General features: G+C 40.4%; 1 protein-coding gene across 7 annotated transcripts in view; it reads left to right on the top strand.

Annotated features, from left to right (window-relative positions):
- ARHGAP24 (Rho GTPase activating protein 24) overlaps positions 1-23,169 on the top strand; it is a 210,815-nt gene that overhangs the window by 65,850 nt on the left and 121,796 nt on the right. The window contains exon 1 of one of the 7 annotated variants that reach the window (XM_034771487.1): positions 21,494-21,629. The exons of 4 other annotated variants lie outside the window; for them this stretch is intronic. The gene's annotated coding sequence lies outside the window, so the exon portion shown is untranslated. Of the gene's footprint in view, positions 1-21,493; positions 21,630-22,428; positions 22,547-23,169 lie in introns of those variants that run through there. 2 more of the 7 variants (XM_034771488.1, XM_034771485.1) reach the window with 2 other exon arrangements.

Genomic DNA, 23,169 nt, shown 5'->3' with positions numbered 1-23,169 from the left:
GAAACTACTGTTTTAAAACTAATAAATTCTTCTCTACAGTGTCTGCAACCCAAACAACACTCAGAACTTGGAAATCCTCCTATCAACAAGAGAGTGATTTTCATGGTCTAATCTCAGAGACATGCAAAAAATCAACGGGCAATAGAAACAGTAAAAAAGTAAACTGGATATTTAAATGTACTTTTAATAATCTAAGATGTTTTTAATAGAAAAATAATTTTGTCTCGAGTGGATGATTTTATAACTCCATTTTACTCTGTGATTTATTTCACACACAGATCACAGCATCTGGGCTTATATACAAAAAGTTAAATGGCAAAATACAGTGGGTAAATAATTTGGCCACAAACCAGAGCACTCCATTGTTTGATGGCCACTCAAAGGCTGACCTTGAGACTGTTGTCTTTTCTTTGCACATCAACTGAAGAAGGTATTTCTAGGAAAAACTTAAGGAAACTGATCTTAATTATTTTAGAAATAAGCAATGCTTCTGAGATGTGCTGATTCTCTCTGTAGTAAACCAAAGCAGCATTCACAATGACAGAAGAATATTTGGAACTCCAATGTTTTTCTCTGAAATAAATATCAACCTAAGATTTCTGAAGTTTCGATTGGAAATCTTTCCTCCAGTGGATGTGATGAAGAAATTATTTGCATGAATTTTAGAAATCCCTTGCAAAGACTCCTTAGCATTGCAGTGAAAGGAACATGTGAGTATCTAGTTTATGAATATATTCTGTTTCCTTCCCTCATTCAACAAAAAAAAGTGTAGAACAGGTGTCCTTTTAATTAGCATATAATAATGGATATGTGATGGAAGCATAAATGTCAAGTGGGGGTGGGAAGTATTATGGATAATGTTGTAGGCAGTCTCTGGAAGCTCTGTGTGTATGCAAGTTCCCTTCAAAATATAAAATTTGTTTATTTCATAAAACAAGACCAAATGGATGGGATGATTATCATAGCACAGTGACTACAAATGGACTATATTCAAGGAACACATTGAAATATATTTTTCCCTTAATTCACATCATCCTTAGTAACTCCCCAATTATATACTGCATACATTACCCAAAAATATCACTGTACAACTGTTTACCAACCAGAGTAATTTCTCCACTAGTAGACAAGGTAACAGTATGCTCAAATAACTATATTGCTTTTGAAACAGAACAAATCAAAGATGGGAGAATCAGGCTCATGTCTATTTAAAAGAACCTCATCTTCCATAGAGATGATATCAGCAAATAAGCAGTAGCTTTAGAAGACTCCTATAAGCAACAAACTGACCATGGACCAAAGCCGGAACTCTGGGTTTTGTGCTAACCAATGTTGGGTACTATTTCAAATTATCCAGCTGACTTGAATGCCAATAAAAATCACATTGAAATAGAATGCATTCCTAATTGCTTGACAAAGGTTTGTATCCATTCAGCTATCTCATGCAATGTTCATTGCTTTCATGTGGGCACTTCACAGGAGCAAGTGGAAAATAAGCAATTGCGACATTTTTTCTGAATCTGTAATACACTTGGGTTCAATGTATCTCTTTAAAATGAAAGAATTGTGTTTACTGTTTGTTTAAGAGAGATTTAAGCATTACTGGAATGTTATCTTTTACTTTGTGCATTCTTCAGGGTAGGAATGCTGTATCTGGAAAGAACCTAGCACATTTTGAGCTTTACTACAATCTAATGGCTGGTATCATGCTTAGGTTGTAGTCTGTCCCTTAAATCAAACTGAGCACAACCAGCAACTCCATCTCTGCTACACAGTGGTCAACTTACCTCCTCCCTCCCAGGCTTTCATCTTACCTCACCCTTCTGTGAATTTGCACCTTTCAGATTCCATCCTGATGAAATCCTGTCTTATGCTGAAGAGACTTTTTCCCTACTACCTCTTAAGATGTTCAGCTTCTGTGAAAGGGCACATCAGACATTATCTGCTCATGAAAAGTGAGACTGGAAGTGCTCAAGGTCAAACAGAAGCAGCTCAGACATAATACTGAATATCTTAAATGGGCGGGGGAGCTGTGGACTTCAATGGAGATGGCAGAACAGCAGGAGGAGCTAGAAAAGAATCAGGAGAGCAATTTAGCTGATGGTTAGAAAGTGGGGTAAGTGGGAGAGGGGCAGGCTTTCATGAGAGGCAGGTAGAGCATCAGTTTACCTGTTTGGCAGGGGAAAAAGGTGGGACAGTTAGCTTCAAAAGGTTCTGTGTAAGCAGCATATTGAGAACATTTTCACAATTATCTCAAATGACCCTTTATAGACTGACCTGTCCCTTAAGGACCAGTTAAGAGGGGGAAATGGGATGGTCCAACCTGAGTATTAAAACCAAAAGAAAAATGGTACAGGTGTGGTAGAAGTAGTTTGTAAGGACACTGACCACCTTAAAGTTTATTAGTGCCTCAGTTTCCCCACTGGTAAAGCATGCTGGTGTTAATTCAGTTTTGTAAAGCTCTTTGAGCTCCGCAGATGAAAGGCACTTTATAACCACGAAGTTGTTATTATCAAGGGACTTTTTCAAGGCCTGATAGATTTTTCTCAGGACCACCAGTGGGAGGAAGCTCACTCATCAGCTATAGGAGGGTTTTGTGTAGCTTTCCTTCAAACTAACTTTTTTGTAGGATTTATTGTCATGATACTCACTCTGCAACTTGATAGCTCCAACTGTTTCTTTAACAAGCCTTTTGTGCCACTCCACTGCATGATTTACTGCACAGCACTCCGGTGTGCCTCTTTGGCCTTCATACAAAGCACTTTCAAGTAAAAATGTGCATTGTGGTTCTTTGCCTATCTTAATCTTGGGGAATGTACCTCCCGTGGCTATAAAGACAAAGTACCAAACGCATAACACTCTGAAATGAAAAGTGCAGCTTTGACCACATCAAAAAGGTAATAGTTTGTTATAACAGGCTAGATAAATACACAAATAGATTGAGTACAGTGTCACATTCTTGTTCTACAAACATTGTTCTTGGAGAGCTAGCTAATTAAATGCCCAATGGCATAACACTGTTAGCAACTATTTTGCTTTTCTGGGTAATTAAGTAACTTCTTGGGAGTAGTAATAGCTCTGTACAATGAGTAGATAAGATAGTTATTTAGAAATGGTAAGGGCACAAGTTGTGAAACACAACAGGTCTAAATTGATCACCACACTGGGCTGTGGGAACTACCTTCTCTTCAAGAGAAATGTGGAAAGTTAATTTCTCGCGAGGTTAGTTATAATGCTATAGCTCTGAAAAGGTTCAGGCATTTAGTTCAGATGAACATCCATAAAAGAGATGCATATCCAAAGTTCATCCACATTTGATGCTGCCCCTAGTGGTAGTTCTCCTCTGCTTCCAACAGATCTTGGCTCCTTCCGTCTCTCTGACAAATCAATTTTCCTTATTTTCCCTACTTCTGATAATCCACGATGAAGGCTTCTAGGACATTTGGGAGAGGGAGCAGCAGGCTTCTTTCCTTCCTCAACCAGATGCAAACATTTTTAAGGGGGAAGCATTAGTCTTTGTTGCTCACCACTCCTTTTGGAGATGGCTGCAGAGGGACGGGAGGACTGCTGGCCTGGTGAGGGTGATGGTTTTATTGCATGTCTGTGGGGTTTTGCTGACATTGATTTACCATTTTGGTGTACGTTGGTGCTCTATGCCCTCAGTCAAGTCACATCCCAGTGTGTTGATTACAATCCCTCCTGCAAGCTGCTATTCCACACAGCATGTCACTTTGTCCTGCTGACAGTGAAGGGGAAGCACATGGATCTAAGGCACTGCTTCTCGAATTGTGGTCTGTGGAGAGCTGGTGGCTCACGCAGTTTTGGCTCTTCTCCATTTAAGCCAGTAAATTACATTACAAGGTAGCTAAAAATACTTTTACTGCTTTTCCATGGATGCAATTGCTGTAGTTGCCATGGCAATATTATGTGATTCTCATAAATGGGAAGGGAACTGGTCCATATGATCACAAGCGGGTGGGGAATGGTCCAATGCACAATCTCTCCATTAAGTGAATTAGGCACTTAGAAGCCTTAATTTCCCTGGAAGTCAGAGAAAATTAGGCTCCGAAGTCACTTAGGCGCCTTTGAAAATGTTATCAATAGTCAATGCTATTAACAAAAAATAAAAACGAATGAGATCTCCAGTTTAAAAGCTTTTCAGGAAGGGTCTGTCACCTCTGATTTCCTATACTATGTTGACTTGAAGCTAATGACCATAGTTTTTATGAACACTATTACGTAGTTTCATGCTGCTTAATGCAGCCCATATGTTTCATATACTCCATATAAAGGGGGAGCTATATATTGTATTATGTCTGGCTAGCCTGGAGTTTGTTTATTTTTGCATTGCTCCACCAAATTTGTCTCACAGAAGAAGCCATTTTAATTCAGCTGGGGTCAAGGCCCAACACAAAGGCCGAGCAGGCCTGTAGCACAACTAGTCAGTGAGGTGGTCAGCGAAGGGAGAGCTATTGTTTATCCTTATTGGGAGGTCAGAGTAAGAGATGTCTAAAAGGCTTATTGGTGACCCAGGGAGAAGCAGCAGGGAGCAGACCTTACTGGAGTGTAACAAGGAGGAAGGAATCAGTGGCCAAGCTGAGACTCTTAACTGGCACAAACGTCAACCCATTAAGACGTTTTCATCAGCTCCTGTATCCAAAAGTTCAGATTCTTATGTAAACATCTTTGGCTGAGAAATAAGGTACTGACTGGGTTCTATTCCCAGCTTTACTGCTGGCCTGCTGGGTTACCTTGGGCAAGTCACTTGGCTGCTCTCTACCTTAGTTTCCCCATCTATAAAATGGGGATAATGATACCTTCTTTGTAAAGCACTTTGAGATCTATGGATGAAAAGTGCTATACAAAAGCTAGATGTTGTCATGTCAAGGGCAGCTTTATTCATGTGATTTCCAGCCCCTTCTGGTTTCAGTCAGCTCAGAAATATTAGAAGTTAGCTTCTCTTGTGATATCTCAACTTCTTGTCGCATTGAAAACCAGGGACTGCAGAACCACTAGAAGACTGACAAAGGAACAAAATTTTCACCCCCCAAAAGATGAGGAACAAGAGATCGACTACAGTTTGCATCTGTTCTTATTTTAGCCAAACTAATCCCCCCATTCTTTTTTCTGTTAAGCCTTGGCTGCTATTTTAGTGGGAGTTCTGTATTGATAATGTAAGAAAACTTACAGGACAAAGGCACATTTAAAATCCTGTCATGCTTTTCGTAATTAAATGGAGTTTTCTCCCTCCCCCCGCATATCTTAAAAAAGACCGCCTATCATCAGGTGGTGACATGCTCTGCTTTTAAAAAGTAAATGACTTTGACCAAGAGTCTTGGCTTACCCAATTTTGTAAAGCAGCCAAAGGAAAGGTAATATTTACCAGGGTTGACATGAGGGCAGTGAGAATGTAAACAGAGTAGTCCTTCAAAGAGACAGCGAGGTTGGTGTGATCATCCTGCTGCTCTGACATTTTACAAACATCTGTACCAATGCCATTTCTGCTGCACAGACCTGCCATTAACCAGGGAAAGGAAAGGGTTTTAATTAACTGAGAAGACCAACATGTGAAAATGTGATAAGATCGTACCATCTGGATGAGATACATTTAAATTCTCTTCTCAGCTGCATTGGTTAGAGAGATATTTCATACATATCACAAATTATTTTCAAGAAATGCAATGAGATTAGAGTAATGCTAACCTACAGGATCTAAAGCCAGTGTAGGTATAAGTATACATAACAATGCATACACTATGGCTTCTCATTTCTTGACGTCACCATTGTTCTTTAACATTTTGGTTCTTCTTTAAGTGTCGTAGTGATGTGTTGCTAGATAAAAGTAACCACAATTGATATGGTAATGTTAGTAATCACATGGTCTGGGAAATGACAGAGGTAGCTTTGCTAATCTCTAGGCAACAGATCAGTCAGTATGGGCCAAACTTTCACAAGTGCTCTGGGCCCAGCAGCTCCCATTGCTCCAACTCAAAAGGGCTGAGTGTGTCTGGAGACAAAATTCTTGCCATGGAAGTGAGCCTTCCAAAAGAGGAGCTAGAGTCAACACGGCAGTGCTGTATTGGGAAGCTTGCCCTGCAGTGCTCATGCGCTACCTAGTCTGTGCATACAGGATTTCAAGTAGGCCAGCACCTTTTAAAAACAAACAAATGCCATGACCTTATATTCTCTTTCACACTAATAATTACTAAAGAACAAAGAAGAAGAAGAAACCAGGATTAAAACAAACACTGTTCTTTTATTGATTCCCTTTTAGTAGATGAGTTAGTAGAAGATCCTGCAGCCCAAGATGGAATGGGAAAAACGAAAGTATGCAATGTTTTAAATGCCTAATATGTTGATCTTATCCATCTGGTGTTTTAGTACTTGTCATTTTATTAAGCCTATACTGGATTAGAATAGGATGTTTATGATGGAGATACAAGCCTGTAAATAGCCTTTTACAGATTCAGAGGAAATCTTTACCCACTTTAATTGTGTAGACAGGTTCAATTCCCAGGGAGGCAAAGACAGAAATCAATTGATAATTTTAATGCAAATTTAATTTGTTTTAACTTTTCCAATGTGCTGATCCAGTTTTTTAATGCAGTATCTGCTTCTGCAGAAGTAGTAATCACCCACCATCCTGATGAATTTTTTCTATTGGATGTCCCCTCCCCACAGTTACAATAGTCTGCATCCAGTTTGCAAACAGAGACTAAGTCTATTGGAATTTTTTTTTTTAAATTCACTGTTTCTAAGCAATAAACTGGGAGCAAGATGATAACTGTCAGGAGGACTGTACACCTCTACCTCGATATAACGCTGTCCTCGGGAGCCAAAAAATCTTACTGCGTTATAGGTGAAACCGTGTTATATCGAACTTGCTTTGATCCACCGGAGTGCACAGCCCCGCCCCCCGGAGTGCTGCTTTACCGCATTCTATCCGAATTCATGTTATATCGGGTCGCGTTATATTGGGGTAGCGGTGTACCTGAGTTATACATTTGAGGGTCTATTCTTCGCTTGCTGCATATGTACAGGCCTCATTAAAGCCAATGGGACTGGCTCTCATACACAGCAGAGAACCCTCCGTCTGTACCATAGAGCAAGCCTCCAAACAAATCATACTGGTTATCCACATCCAGTGAATCAGTCCCTCAACTGGATCGTTTGTCATTCTTCTCTGCAAAACAAATTTATGCTTCTTTCCTGAAATGTGCATGACAGGTTCACTGTAAAAAAATGTGCAATATGAGTTCTGATGACAGGGTGGCTGAAGCCTTTAACAAAACACTGTACATTGCAAAACATATGTATTGAAGCAGCGGAATACAGTTGGTTATCAATCCTGTCCAACATTCTGTTGTTATTGGTGCACTCTTCTAGTGCAAACCTTTGAAATGCCTTAATTTTCTAGACTGCAGGAAATTGGATGGAATACTTCACTGTGGTCTGGGAGAGGACTCCCAAAGATCCTAGTTCCATTTTTCATTCCTCCTGGTCAAAGTCTAAATGCTGGCACTCATGGGAATGGGGATGCACATCAGGTATCTGCCCTTTTAACTTGATGGGTGCTTATACCTGTAGGCTGTGAGCATGCTGGGCAATGAGAATGGAACCATTGTGAGTTGGCACAATATGCACCACTTGAAATCCAAATGGATAAAATGTTACTCACTTCCTTAAAAAAGTTCCCAACAGACATAAGATGTCACATTAAGATGTTGCACCTTTTAGGCAATCAATAAATAGTGCTAGTTTCATGGGGGAAGGAGAAAGCAATTGCTTAGTTTCCTTGCAATAGTGTAGATATGAAGGTAATACAATAAAAATCTTCAAAAAACAGCTTAAGACAGTACTACTGAATCTGAAGAATATATACTGTTGTTTAGTGAATGATTCAGCTATGTAAAGGATCATTTAATCATCTCCGCACAACATTTTCTTATTTTCTGCTTCATATTCTCCGTATATGTTTTGGAACAGTATTATTGAAGTGCTATAAGCAGCAGCTTTTTAAAAAGTAAAACAGAAAACTGTCTTTCTCATTCTCATCTCCAGGGTGGGCAAAGTATTTTCTTCTCCACAGATGATATTGCAAAATATTTTTTTGTTAGAAATGCCATCTCTGAATATATAAATTCAAGTTTTGTTTTCCTTCCCAGCTTCCCCCCAAAGAAGGAAATGGAACTGTATTTCATATACTCTCATTCAGGTGTGTGGAGTTTACATGCTACAGATGACATTTAAGTGCTGCACTGTGTATTGTGCCAAAAAGCCCATAAATTTTGCTAAGGGCTATGAATCTATCCCCATGCCTTCTTTCTGTATGTAAAAGGGTCCTTCATGGAATGCTGGAAAACCGCCTAGAAAAACTTTGACAGAGCTGTGTTCTTAATGCATTTCAGTCCTGGCTTTTGCAAGGGAACTTGTAACCCCACTGTCTTCTCTAATCAGTTTGCCGAGAAATTAAGGGCTATTGAATATCCACTAAAAGTATTTAATGCGTCATTGTATTGCTAACTAAAATTGATGAGAGGCTGGCAAGAAGTGGATACCCAGATATTAAATTCTGTGGAGCAGCAAATTTTGAGGCTCTTTAATAAAGTCCAGTGCCATGGCTGAGAAAATGCAATTTCAAATAACATTCCTAAAATAGGACAACTGCTAGTCACTGTCATACTCAGTGTTATGGTGCCCACTGCAGGTCAGAGGCCTCATGCAGCCAAGCATCGCTGTCCTAGGCCAAGCATGTCTACAAGGTTGAAAATTTACTTGTAGCCTCTAGTTTAGTTGTGTGGTGGCCTGAGTGCAGGTCTGGAAATCAGGAGCACCTGAGATCCTGGATCTGCCCCTGACTTCTGCATCTTCTTGGCAGGTCGCTGTTCCTTTTCTGTGTCTGTTTCCCTGTCTGTAACATGGGGATACTAACGTTTACCCACTTCACAGTGCCACTTTAGAGGCTTATTTAATTAATGTTTTGCGGTGCTTTCCTCTAAAGTGTTACATGAGCACTAATTACAGTAATTATTGCTCCTCTTCTTTGTTTCTTTCAATGTGCTCAAAACTGTATGTGGTGGGTGTCTGTCCGGCTGGATGGAAGAAAAGGGGGTTGTTGCTGCTTTAAGCACTTCCTTTGAAATTGGAGATAGAGGGAAAAGTTTGTCTGGATGGAGTGGGGATCAATATTGTGATTAATTTATGAAAGCCACATGGGTGTAATGTGCGTGCTTTGTCTATCATTAACATTTTATAGATTAGCTACCTGTATGATACACTTTAGAGCCTTTAAAGGCGTCTCAGATATTGTTTACCTAATAAAAGGACAAGACCCTCTTTCAGGGAAGGAAGGATGTGCTCATTTTTAACTTGACAGTAAAATAGAGAATGGTAAAACTCCCCCCTCGCAGAGTCCCAGAGCTTGGGCCCCAGCCCAAGCCCAAACGTCTACACAGAAATTTTACAGCCCAACAGCCCAAGCCCCACGAGCCTGAGTCAGCTGACCCAGGCCAACTGCGAGTGTTTAATTGCTGTGTAGACATACCTTATTTGACCTGTTTACCTGCAGCCTTTCCAGTCCAAAGCATGAAGAAAGCATGAAACCTCAGGCTGCAGGGGGGACCATGATCATCTACAACCTTGATTTCACATCCCAAGCTATTGAAAATGTCAGGTGACATAATATTTTGAGTTTACAAAAATGACAAAACATTTCTCCCCAATATAGAAGCCATTTTGCTGTTGGCACAGAACTCCCGACAGAAGAGAAGGATTTAATTAATAGTAAGGATGGGGTACCTCTTGCATTCCCAGATCTAGGAAAGGGTAGAGAAAGTGGTAGTTGTCCTGACTCCTATCACAAGGTTCCTTCAGAAGCTGACTTTATTTTATTCTTGCTCTGACCAATACATTTTTCCCAACTTGTTTTCGAGCTGCTAAAGGGGCAGGACCTATTGTATGGATGTCCTCTATTTAGCCACAGTATGCTCATGCAGTGCAAGCTTCGACATACGACCCTACCGATATTTCCCAGCGCTGACTGGAAGTAAGAAGGTTCCTTCTCCAGAACCATTCTCTCCTTGGTCTTTTTACTGAACCTATCATCAAGGGGGCTAGCTGTGACTATATCAAGGAAGCTGTTGATTAATTGCAGTTAACTCACGTGATTAACTCAAAAAATTAATCGCAGTTAAAAAAATTAATCACGATTAATCGCAGTTTTAATCATACTGTTAAACAGTAGACTACGAATTGAAATTCATTAAATATGTTGGATGTTTTTGTACATTTTCATAAATATATTGTATTCTGTGTTGTAATTGAAATCAAGGTGTATTATTTTTTATTACAAATATTTGCACTGTAAAAATGATAAACAAAAGAAATAGTATTTTTCAATTCACCTCATACGAGTACTGTAGTGCAATCTCTTTGTCGTGAAAGTGCAATTTACAAATGTAGATTATTTTTTGTTACATAACTGCACTCAAATCAAAACAATGTAAAACTTCAGAGCCTACAAGTCCACTCAGTCCTACTTCTTGTTCAGCTAATTGCAGAGAGAAACAAGTTTGTTTACATTTACAGGAGGTAATGCTGCCTGCTTCTTATTTACAATGTTACCTGAAAGTGAGAACAAGCGTTTGCATGGCACTTTTGTAGCCGGCATTGCAAGGCATTGCTAACCATTCATATGTCCCTTCATTCTTCAGCCACCATTCCAGAGGATATGCTTCCATGCTTGTTAAAAAAATCATGCATTAATTAAATTTGTGACTGAACTCCTTGGGGGAGAATTGTATGTCTCCTGCTCTATTTTACCCACATTCTGCCATATATTTCATGTTATTGCAGTCTCAGAGGATGACCCAGCACATGTTCATTTTAAGAACACTTTCACTGGAGATTTGACAAAATGCAAAAAAGGTACCAATGTGAGATTTCTAAAGACAGCTACAGCATTGGATCCAAGGTTTAAGAATCTGAAGTGCCTTCCAAAATCCGAGGGGGATGAGGTGTGGAGCATGCTTTCAGAAGGCTTAAAAGAGCAACACTCCGATGCAGAAACTACAGAACCCAAACCACCAAAAAAGAAAATCACCCTTCTTCTGGTGGCATCTGACTCAGATACTGAAAATGAACATGTGTCGGTCCGCACTGCTTTGGATTGTTATTGAGCAGAACCTGTCATCAGCATGGACACAAGTCCCCTGGAATTGTGGTTGAAGCATGAAGGGACATATGTATCTTTAACGCATCTGGCACATAAATATCTTGTGACACCAGCTACAACAGTGCCATGAGAACGCCTGCTCTCACTTTGACGTAAACCAGAAGTGGGGAGCATTTTCTCCTGCAAATGTAAACAAACTTGTTTGTCTGAGCGACTGGCTGAACAAAAAGTAGGACTGAGTGGACTTGCAGGCTCTAAAATTTTACACTGTTTTATTTTTGAATGCAGTATTTTTGTACATAATTCTACATTTGTAAGTTCAACTTTCATGATAAAGAGATTGCACTACAGTACTTGTATTAGGTGAATTGAGAAGTACTATTTCTTTTGTTTTTTTATATTGCAAATACTTGTAATCAAAAATAAATATAAAGTGATCAATCTACTTTATATTCTGTGTTGTAATTGAAATCAATATATTTGAAAATGTAGAAAACATCCAAACTATTTAAATAAATGATATTCTATTATTGTGTAACAGTGCAATTAATCGCGTGATTAGTTTTTTTTAATCGCTTGGCCCTACTTGTAGGATGATATGGATGCTTCCACTAGGAACTAGACCGAGAGCACTTTTTTGAATTGGACATTTAAACCAACATTTAACATAACATTTGGCCACAGCTGAGGTTGAATGGAAGCATTGTAGATGACTGTGCTGTTGACCATAAAAGGCTCACATTGAGTAGGCAAAAATGTGCATCTCTTTCAGTGTTGCCGACATTGGTTCCTGACTCATGATTGGGGTTAGCAGTACTGGGGATTGTAGGTTGTTCCCCCTCCTTTTTTTTTTTTTTTTTTTTTTTTTTTTTTTTGGGAGGTGGAGGGGGCACAAATATGTCATCCGGTTGTTACAAGAATTGTGAAGAACTAAATATTGTGGCTTGTAGAAGGACTCAAAGGCAATGGAACTGGTGCAGTTTTTCTTTGCAGAGAAGCTGTGTAGGGGACTGCACTCTAGCTGTGCACAGAGAGGCACCACTCAGTGGTTGTCTCCACACTTCATGTCGGGAGGGGGAGGGGCGGTTGGGACGAGTATTTGGGATGGGTGGTTAGGTAGGCCATTGGCTAAAACTCCGTGTGCAGTGGGAGCTCATAAATGCTACTGTCTATGGAATTTCTTTGCTCTTGTTCTTCACAACCGGTAGGGGGAGGATTCCTTCCTCCTTTGCACTAGTGCAAAGAAAGTTTATGTGGGCTTTGCACTGCAGGAGAAAAAAAAATTGTGGAACTAACATGATATTTGCCCCCATCATAGTTCAATCTGTGTATGTGTTTTACACTCTTTTCCCCATCCTGTGTCTGTATTGTCTATTTAGACGGTAATCCCATCAGGACAGAGGCAGTTTGTACATTGCCTAGCACAGTGGGGCCTCCTTCTTGATTAGTCTGTAGGTACTACTGGAGTAAACATGAATCATCATCATTTGAACAGGGACTGTGATTTGGCCCTAATGCATGTCTGACTAATACACTTATTTACTGTGGTTGGACATTTCTTCCACAACAGGGAAGGGCATGAGGTCATCCCGGGAGAGAGTGGATCAGCCTCCTGCATTAATCCATCAAAGGGTGCAGAAGAAGGAATGCCATGAGGACCACAGGGTACATACTGTATCCATGAGTGAGGTCATTCTTGTTGGCATGAGGACAGCACCACATTGAACTTATTTGGCAGCTGCCTGAGCTTAAGGAGTTTTGGATAATTTACGAGGACATGGGTCCATTTGTCCAGTGTAGGGTCCATCTGTGCTATCCAGACATGGAGAATTTGCAGGGTTTTTTTTCCCTCTTTAATGAAGCAAGGATTAAGTCTCTCTGGCTCACCCTTGCATTGGTCCAGGTCAGATCTGATTTTTAAAGAATTCTTATACCAATTCTCTTCTTTGGCAGCCCAGTTTTCACTTTTTTGTTCTCCTTGTTTGGATTTAGAACCGAGACAGTGCTGTTATCAACAGAAGATCAGGTAGAAGTAACCACACCACCCTTTGTCAGCATGGAAGTGTCTTTATATTTGCCTAAGCACCTAAAAAATTAAGTCCATTCTTTGCTATTTCAGACAGGATCCTCATGATACATATAAGAAAGGTGCAAGGCTATATTTAGGAAACTGTTATATGTAGCAGCATGGGTGGTCTCTTTAGACACTCTGCCCCAGCTCAAAGCTTGTGCTGCGGCGTAATAAGTCTTGAACTAATGAGAAATCTACACACATGGGAGCTAAATTCTCTATTGTAATTAATAGATTTATATTTACTTGTTTTCTGGTAAAACTAAACACAATACCAGCTGGTGCCTTTTTATGTCAGGAAGATAAATACATCACAGAGACACTATAATTTTCCATCCTCAAAACAGAAAGGAAATTACTTCTTTAAATGCTATTTACATACAAATTTGGCTATGTAAATCTATGTATTTCCCCCTGCAACACACAGATATACAGGAGAGACGGAAAAGATGTTTTCCTAACAGATTAAGTACTAGCAGAAGAGGGTTAGGCATATCTAAGTCCGATCTGTTACACTTTTTAATTTTCTCCCTATTTCCCCTTAGGAATAAGCTGTTTGAAGTATAGCACCTTGATTCCTGATGGTCTCTCAGCTCTTGAAGGGTTTTGTTTTGTTTTGTTTTTGGTGAGATGCACCAGCACAGTGGCAGCCAAAATTTCAAAAGTACTGAGTGGAAATGAACTACAGTAAACAGGGAATTGGAGTCAACACAAGAAAAGGAAGCCATGAATGCATTATCCTTACATTAAATATGCACAGCGGCATACCTTATCTGCGGTAACTGTAACTGGAATCTGACCTTCTGACTTTTTGTCTTCAAGTACTTTACGTTTAGTTTACAGTTAAAGACTATACTTGGTCAGCTTTATTCCACCAACTAGATTTTTTATATTATAATTGAGTGCATGTTGCACAGTTATTACATGAGAAAGGACTCAAAAGAATGGTTTATTTTCCTACAGGAGTATCCCATAACATTTGTAGTCATGTTGTACATTTTAATTGCTTTCTGAGAATTATGCAGACAGCTCTTTTCTTTGTAAAATGTATTCTAGTCTCATGGAAACTAGAGAAGGTTCCAAATGACAAAGTTTGAATCCAGACCTGAATCATCCCAAAGTTTGGGGATGTCCAAGATAGGTCTTGGTCCAGATCCATCTCTGCTAGGAACCTGGAACCAGATCTCTTTCCAAAACCAAATCCTGACCCAATTTTATGTTTCTGTATGACCCTTGAGATCTGGGATCTTTTCTCACACTGGTATAAAGTCATGAAATTACTCCTGTTTTGGACATGAAAGGAGAATCAGGCCTAGTGATGTTATTGTATTTTAAATGTTTATAACGGAACAAAAATTGCAGAGACCCTAAATTACACAATATTTTTTAAACAATGGACTCAATTATCTTCAGTCTCATCTTAATGTCCATCAGGCAAATATTGCCAGCAGCAGTCCCTAGGCCTGACAGGGGGGCAAAGTATCTCATATCTGCCATCTTAGGTCCTACGGAGGGCGGGCTTTGTTAGATTCTTCAAGAAGGCCCTTGGCCGAAGCTCTTGGGACATGCTCAGAAGGTACTTTTCACCAGTCATAATATTTTTTCTTTTTTTATTTCACTATCGCTAGACAAATTACCCCCATTAAAAAATCATGTACACTGCAAACTTGACCATTGCAAATGTCAGTTGTTTTGGAACAAGCATGACTAAAGAATTGCGGATAATAGAGAAAAACTGTTTTGTTTTTACCTAATGCCCCAAACTCAATAATATGAATAATAAATGAATAAAATGTCAGGATTTTTGCTCAGATTTGTCTAAAAAATGCACCTCTGAATGGAATCCAAACGCAAAGTTTCAGACCCAAAAGTGAATCTTCAAGAAATGATGAACATATGAAAATGGGTTTGTAATGCATCTTTAATACACAGATACAGCCAGAATGTTAAAACTCAGTCATTCGAGAGCCCCCATTTTGAGTCTTGCATGAGACACACAAAAAGCAAGGTCATTCTCCTTGAAGTAATACTAAAAGCAAGGCAAGCAGGGCATAGCTGGAGTGTCAGTCACCTACCAGGCTATAGTTAGGGCAGAAAGCCCAGGTCCTCTGACCCACACATCTTCTGCAGAATGCTTCCTGAAAGGTGTTTTCAGCTGATGGCCATGTATAAGCTTTTGGTCCTGACTTTCCAAACAGTCCTCCATTTTTTGGTGACAGAGTGAATAGTGACCAAAATCTTGATGCATGTGGCTTCCTGAGGCTGCAAAATTCCATCCAGTCTTTGAACACAAATTATCTGATTTTCCTCTTTTTTACACCAGTTTTATAGCTGCGTAACTCTATGGACTTTTAATGGAATTACTCCTGATTTATAAATGAGGGCATTGTTACACTTGCAGATGTAAAGTGCTTTGAGTTAAACCAGCCTTTGGAGAGCACAGTAGGGAAAGAGCTGTAGTCTGTCCACACTGACAGCTGACAGCATACTGGCGTGGCCACATTACCAGCTCTTGCAACGGCCACAGAGAGCAGTGCATTGTGGTAGCTATTCCAGCATGCAAGTGGCTGCAACATGCTTTTTCAGATGGGGTGGGGTGGGATGGAGTGTGACAGGGAGTGTGTTGTGTGTATGTGGGGGGAGAGAGAGTGGGTTTTTGGGGGGCTGAGAGCATTCCGCATGCTGTCTTGTAAGTGCAGACAGCAGCAGACCTCCCCCCACCGCCTCCGTCTCTCAGTAATTCCACAGTAATGGTTGCTTTGTCTCGGAGCAGATAAGCAGCCAGCTGTCAAACAGAGCTTTCAAAGGGCATATCCATAACAATGACAAGAGTGGCCACTTGACTTAAGGGGATTATGGGATGTTTCCGGAGGCTGATCAGAGCGCAGTAATGCAACACCTCGTTCACACTGATGCTGGGGTGCTCCAGCGGGGGCGCATCAAACATTATTCTACTCGTTGAGGTGGAGTACCAGGAGTGCTCTAGCCATAAAGCCAGAACGCTCTACCTGTCTTGCCAGTGTGGACGGGGAGTGAGCTAGTGCGCCCGGGGCTCCTTATATGCACTATAACTTGCAAGTCTAGCCAAGCCCTGAGAGAATTATTGGGCAAAAAAATTCTCTGAAGGCGTGACACCTCACTTTTACATAATCAAATTGTGTGATTTGTTTCCTGGCTCATCTGTCCGATTGACAAAGGTCTTTTTACCATTAAGGTTTCAAACATCTGGTTACTGTGGGCCAAGGAGGTGTCTCTGTATCAGCAGCCTAGAGATCCACAAGCCCGACTGACAACAAAATATGCAGCACATACTCTCTCCCTGTTTCCTCCTTCCCCTTTTCCTTGTCCTCTTACACAGCTGTTCCCTGCTGAAGCGGCCATGGTTATGATGTACAGCCAAGGACTTCAGGAATGTAACAACAGTATCTTGGTCAACACTGGGACAGATGAAACAAACACTGTTTCCAGATGATCCCTCTGAATATGGCATGCATGTAAAAATAGCAAATGTATAAGGGAGAATGGAAGAACTATAAAATGATTAGCTTCAAAAAAGAAGATATTTTTACTGAATAGTAGTAATCATGAGGGCTGATTCTTCAATACGTTGCACCTTGTGTAGCTATTTACATATTTTGATCAAACAAAACCAAAGCTGATCTGTCCACTCATACATACTGATGAGATCATTATTATTATTAACTTGTATTGTTGTAGCGCTGAGAAGCCCTAATCATAGACTGGAACTTCATTGTGCAAAGAGCTGTGCAAACATATAACAAAAAACCGTCCTGGTCCCAAAGAGCCGATGTGAACATATTACACTTCACACAAGATGCGAGCCAGTGCAGAATCAAGCTCATGATGTCTAAATAGATGTTGAATAGTTTACAAGTGCTGGTGCCACTCATCGGTTTCTTTAGGGTCATCTGACTCAGCATTCAGAGTATAGATTTATTTTTGACACCTTTTTTTGTACTTTTATACAGTGGGATTACTCAAGTTTTTGCCAGTTTTGACTCATAAATCAGTCTACTTCAGTATTTGCAACATTCCCTTCATTTCCTTATCCTTCCTGCAGGGAATACTCAAGAAACATAGGAAATACTAAGGTAACATTACTTAGGCCAGGTCCACACTAAAATGTAAGGTCGATCCAGCTACGTCGCTCATCATCATCATCATTATGTTCCTATTACGCCTCTGGTGTTTAGGCAGTGACGAAGCTCCTCCACTCCTGTCTGTTTCTGGCAAGTCTTTCAATGTTTCCCCAGCTGTGCCCCAGGTTTTTTAGCTCAGCTTCCACAGCTCTTTGCCATGTTGTTTTTGGGTGGCCTCGTTTTCACTTGGCTTCAGGTGTCCATCTGCTACTCTGCTGATGGAATCAGTTTCCATCCGAAGCACATGACCAATCCATCTCCAACGCCACTCAGCAGGCGGGCTTTTCTCTCCTTACTCCTGTAGTTTTCCCCAGCACTGAGCTGTGTTTACTTAGGCAGTGCACTAGGGAGAGGATTTGGGCTTTGGTGACTACCCTACCAGTGACTTCTAATGATGAATCCTACACCAGACCACACAACACCAAGAGGCCGAGTTTCAAACCTACCCTTACATATTTTGGAAATCAACACGCTATCCATTTATAAAAGAGGGAAGTAAAGGAAGAGTTCATAGGATCTGTCTTGCTTTGTATTGAGTTCACATGATACAAAACAGTGTTAGATTAGGTAGCTCCAACATACCTATGGAACTTGGCAGCCTGTGGAACTTTGAGGAAGTGCTAAAACTTGGGGGGGAGGGGGCATTCACCTCCCCACATCCACTCCAATTGGCATCACTGAAAGGAAGAAATTAAGCTGTAATCTCTGGATGAGACTTTACATTGCTGTGGTTAGTTGCAAAACTGCCATTTGCTTCAGTGGGAGCAGGATTGGGTCCAGGGACTGAGTGTTTGGCTTGACCATATGCTACTTACTTCAGTATTGGCTGCTGAACAGATTAACTCTATACTCCTCCTTAATTAAATGTGGTGATAATATTCTGAGAGGTTTAGATGGAACTTCAGAACAGATTTTCTCAGAGGGGGAGAGAAATAGGCTGAGCATCACTGTTTTCACTGAAGGTTCCCTAATTCTGTTTTAATTCTGTTCAGCTGTCTGCAGGCAGCCACAATATTGTTATGATTTCCATAATTAACATTTTAAAAATCTTGGCCAAAATTGTCTTGCATTTCCACTCTTTTACCATCAAGTTCAATCCATCATCTGACTCCTCAGGCATTGGCTGTCTGCTGAATATTCATAGTGCTACTTATATTACTTATTCCTGTAGAAGCAGCTGCAAGGAGCTGGCTCATCTGATGCCGAGGGCTTGTAGCTTTCTTATTACTTCTCTGGCAGGGTAATGGAAGATGGGAGTCTTTTAAAATAAGAAACCTGGAATATTCCCTCAATCTACATTTAAAAGGGTGTGCCTTAGGGCCAGATTCAGCTCCTATAGAAGTTAATGGCAAAATTCCCATTGCTTTCAATAAAGCAGGATTGGGCCATCAGAATAGAGGCAGCAGGGGAGGAAGGGGAAAATTCATATTTATTTTTCTGGGTGCAGGTGGCTCTGGAAATGTCTTTTTAAAGTTCTTCCTAATTAGCATCAACTAGTGGTTTTCTCATGTACGACCGCAGAAACAGATGGCTGCGTGATGCTGAATATAGGCTCAACCGCTCTCCTAATAAATTAGCGGAAAGAACTTGGCATTCTCTTAATGCTGTCTTCCTCTAAATAATAGCCAGAGAGCTGAATAGCAAAGGAGAAAACTATCTTCCAGACACGTCCTTAGATATAGATTTGGATGTACTGCTTTTCAGTGTGTTTTTGAGTAGTGGGAAGGAGTAGTAGAGGTTTGTAGGATTCATTGCCAAGGAGGAAGATGATAAAATATTACTTTTGCAAAACAAATACATAGAACTGAAACTAGACTGGACAAACAAAACACTAGATAATAAATTGAAGGGAATGACCTTCCATTAGCAGCAGAATGGATTACATGATTTCCTAGGTCTTTTCCATTACTAAACTGCTGTGATTGTGTGAAAGTAAATAAAGTAAGGTAATGATTTAAAAATTCTTTCCATTCTCTTCCTAGATTCCTGGCACTACCTTAGCTTATCAGTCTGTTCCTCAGTCTTAACTTTTTTAAAATAAAATTTTGCATCTCACTTAATTCTTTAAACTGCAGATCTGTCAGGATTCTGACAAGGGCAGTTGGGACTAAGAGTCAGAGTAGGATCAAACCTGAGGTTCAGAGGAGCAGAAGACTTTGTAGTCAAGTTCCAGGCTGGGGTTGGTACCAAAGTCTGGGTCAGGAGGCCAGGTCAGAATCAAGCCAAGGTTAAAGCCAGGAGTTCAAGACCAGGGAGCAGGAATGGTCATGGAAGCTACAGGAGATTCACACTGTTGCCTGGATATTTCTGGAACCTGAGTGGATAGAGTGCAGGGAGCCAATCAGGATTCATGAGGCTGCTACCTGTTACACCCCTTGAAGCAGAACTTCCCGTAGTCTGCATTCACAACAGGTCATGGAAAGTGGAGTGCAAGCTGGTGACATCTGCCACTGGGAGGCAGCATGGAGGTTTCTGCTGGCTGCCCGCTGTGCAGGCCTGTTTTCATGACCTGATGGACCTCACAAGACCTAGTCTGAAAAGTGACCTTCTGAAAATGGCATCAAAGGGTTCCACATTGTTTTGGCTCAAGAACTCCAAATCAGGTTTGCTCAATTTAAGAGAAGAGATGCTTTCCCTAACAACCAGTGCTGCAAATCTGCCTCCCCCTCTTCGCCCACTCCTTCCCCCCCCCAACGACATGCATTCCAGATTCAAAGGTGGGTCTGAGTGAGTGTAAAGGCAGCCTAATTTGGAGTAATATAAATGACCTTCTCCCTCTTCCTTCCAATGAATATGTTATAACAACTTGGACTCATTGATACGTATTTTTATAAACTCACATCCACTTACCAATGACTAGCCTTCTACTTCTGAGTTTGGCTCACCGAGCTTAGCTGACTTTTAGACAAGCTAAATTGGTGTAGCTTTCTTAGTGTTGCAAAAAAGCAACTAGCAGAAGGATATAAGATAATAAATTAACAAAAATACCCTTAAGCCACCTCCCACACTAACTTACATCTTCCCACTCCTGGACTTGTATGTTACACCAACTTAAGTCCAAGAGAATCTAGTGAGAAGGTGTGAAGGAATCTAATATATGTTAACTTTAAACATCACCTCTAAATTTACTCTTGAGAGTCGAGCTGGATTTTTTCTGTACCCCCCCCCCCCCCCAATATTAAATATTCTGCTGGCAAAATTAAGCTTGGAATTCTCCCTATACAAACCCATTGTCTTCAGAGGTTCTTTCCAAGACACAATGATCAGTGTTCTTGTTGGACTCCTATGGCCTGCGGTGTCTGCTCCCTTCAGCTGCAGCAGTTCACTTTACTGCTTCACAAGTTACAAAGTACTAAAGCTAGTACTTTCAAAACTGCAAGGAAAATTTTTTAATTTCGGTATTTTCATTGGCATTTTTCCTGTTTTTCAACCAGTTTATAGTGGTCAAAAATTCTCAAAGAAAATCAATTTCAGTGAAACATTTTTGGCAAAAAAATTCCTGCAGACATTTTTCTGCACTTATCATCCATGCTTAGCAGTCATATAGGTGACTTAGTGCTTCTCTTTCACAACTCTTGTGCGTGGCCCTGCAGGTTGGAACCGGCTATTAACAAACCTGTTGATATATCAGCTAGAACAGAATCCAGCTCACATTCCCACAGAAGTGTTGCCTCTGTAGGGGAAACAGGTGTTCAAACTAATATAAAAAATCTTTGTGACTCTGTTCTGAAGACACACAGAGGGAAAAGATCTATGGACTGCTACAGCACAATTTTTTACTGAGTGCCTTGCCTGATCATAACAGTTTAAGCAACTTTTTCCCAGGGCAAATTCTCAAAACAAATTCACCCTGTCCTTTTTAGTTTTCAAGGTCAGGATTTACTCACTGGTCTCTCTTTCAAAACTTTTATGAGCTTAATAAAGAATTCTTTTTCTCCCTGAAGGTCTGAGCTACATTTAATATTAGTCTATGTTGCTTACTGACAATGAACTCAGAGAATCCCTGGACACATGGTAACTGGCATGAGGGTCACTAAGGCAAGTGCTTCACTAAACATTCAACACTATTTTTAGTTCCCATCAACAAACTACATGTTGTGAAGCCCAGGGAGCTGCTGTTTTGTGATTACGAGGAGTCCACCCACAAGGGCAAGAAGACCAGAGAAAACAGCTTTAAGTAATACTAAAGATTTCCAGTTGGGGAAGGAGAGCTAACCAAGATCAGGTATTTTAATAAAAATTATCTTGCTATAATCCACAGTTAGCACAGTCAGTTTGAGACAGAGCATGAAAATTTGAGCACGTTCTCTACTATCAGATCAGGTCCTTAGAGATGTCATTCCATAAATTCCTGCTCTGACCATCGGCTATTAAATCATGTAATCTCTTCTCGGTATCCTTCTATGGGATCCTCACAGGAACTGAGGCAAAATACCAAAGGGCAGTAGTGCGGGGTGGAGGGGGAGAACAGTAGTAGAGAAATCTTGTTAAAGTTAGTGTAATATATTTATTTGTGGGATTTTTTTTGCTGTCTGTAAGCCATGCTGTGATCTATTCCTTTCTGCTAATATTATTACCTTGTGAAAGAAAATAACCCCCCTCTGACCTACAGTTAGGCTGAGGAGGATATTATCAGAACAGAGCGTTTGGGGTGTTGGTACTGGCAAACACCAGGATGGTTCTTTTTGTGTGTTTGTTTATTGCCTAAAGAAGGGTTCCCGGGTAAGCTGATTGGCTCTGTTCAATGTTGTGATTCTCAGATTCACAGCTCTTCTGACCTCCCATTGTCTCAGCTGTGATTTACACAGCTCAGTAACCCTTGTTTAGGGTCTCTTTGTCTCCCCTACTTTGTCTCAGCTCACATTGCGCTGACCTTGTTTGACTCTCATTTTGTTACCTGAGTTCAATAGCAGTCAGTGCACTACCGATGCTAAGGAGAGAGGTAGTTGCCATTCCTGGGTGATGGAGTCATGGGAGAAACTGCAGAGAACAAACAGATAGTGAGAAAAGCGACAGGGCTGGCTGTGCTGTAAGCAGTTCACAACAGCAGCAGCTGCTCTAGCTAGCACACTGGAAGTGCCTACATTGTTACTGACTCTTCTGGAAGTGTGTGTTTGTGCAAGGTGAGAGCTTTTGTGCAAGGTGAGAGCTCAAAGCTTTAGATTTATTTGATATTTGCTTAACAAGCACATTTCCAGCTGTTGCGGTGGTCATTATTCCCTTTAATATCTGGTTCTGTCAACATCTATTTATGATATTGACTATCACAGAGACAAGCTATGTCGATTTTTTTTAAATCGTTTCTGCATTCTTGTCCAGAGGCAAGACTTGATGCTGTATCAAGATTTAGTTGTGACATTTTTTAAAGTAACGTTTTAAAGATGAAATAAGATAACTAGCAACCTAGGCTCTGCAGTAAGTCACTGTGCTCTTGAATAGTGACTGGGTTTAGGTGACATAACTTTTACTCATTCAAAATACTACTGGTAGCCTAAAAAGGGCTTTAGAGTTCTTAGCAGTTTTTCTTAGTATTGTGTAATGGATTGTGAATTCCTTGCAGAGGGGAGAGAGAGCTTGCAGGATTGCATCTCCTTTACTGCATATAAAATAACTTTTCAGCACATTTCCCCTCCTATTTTAAAAATGCCACTTTGTTATTACTCTTTAGAAAACAGAAATGGAGAAGAAGAAATTGTGAACTTCAATTATATGCAGTAATGTAAGATGTTTATCTGTCTAGCAGTACATTAAAATTACTGCAATAA

Source organism: Trachemys scripta, chromosome 5 (assembly GCF_013100865.1).
Source record: "Trachemys scripta elegans isolate TJP31775 chromosome 5, CAS_Tse_1.0, whole genome shotgun sequence".
Classification (NCBI taxonomy): Eukaryota; Metazoa; Chordata; order Testudines; family Emydidae; genus Trachemys; species Trachemys scripta.
This window is presented reverse-complemented; position numbering and strand designations above follow the sequence as displayed.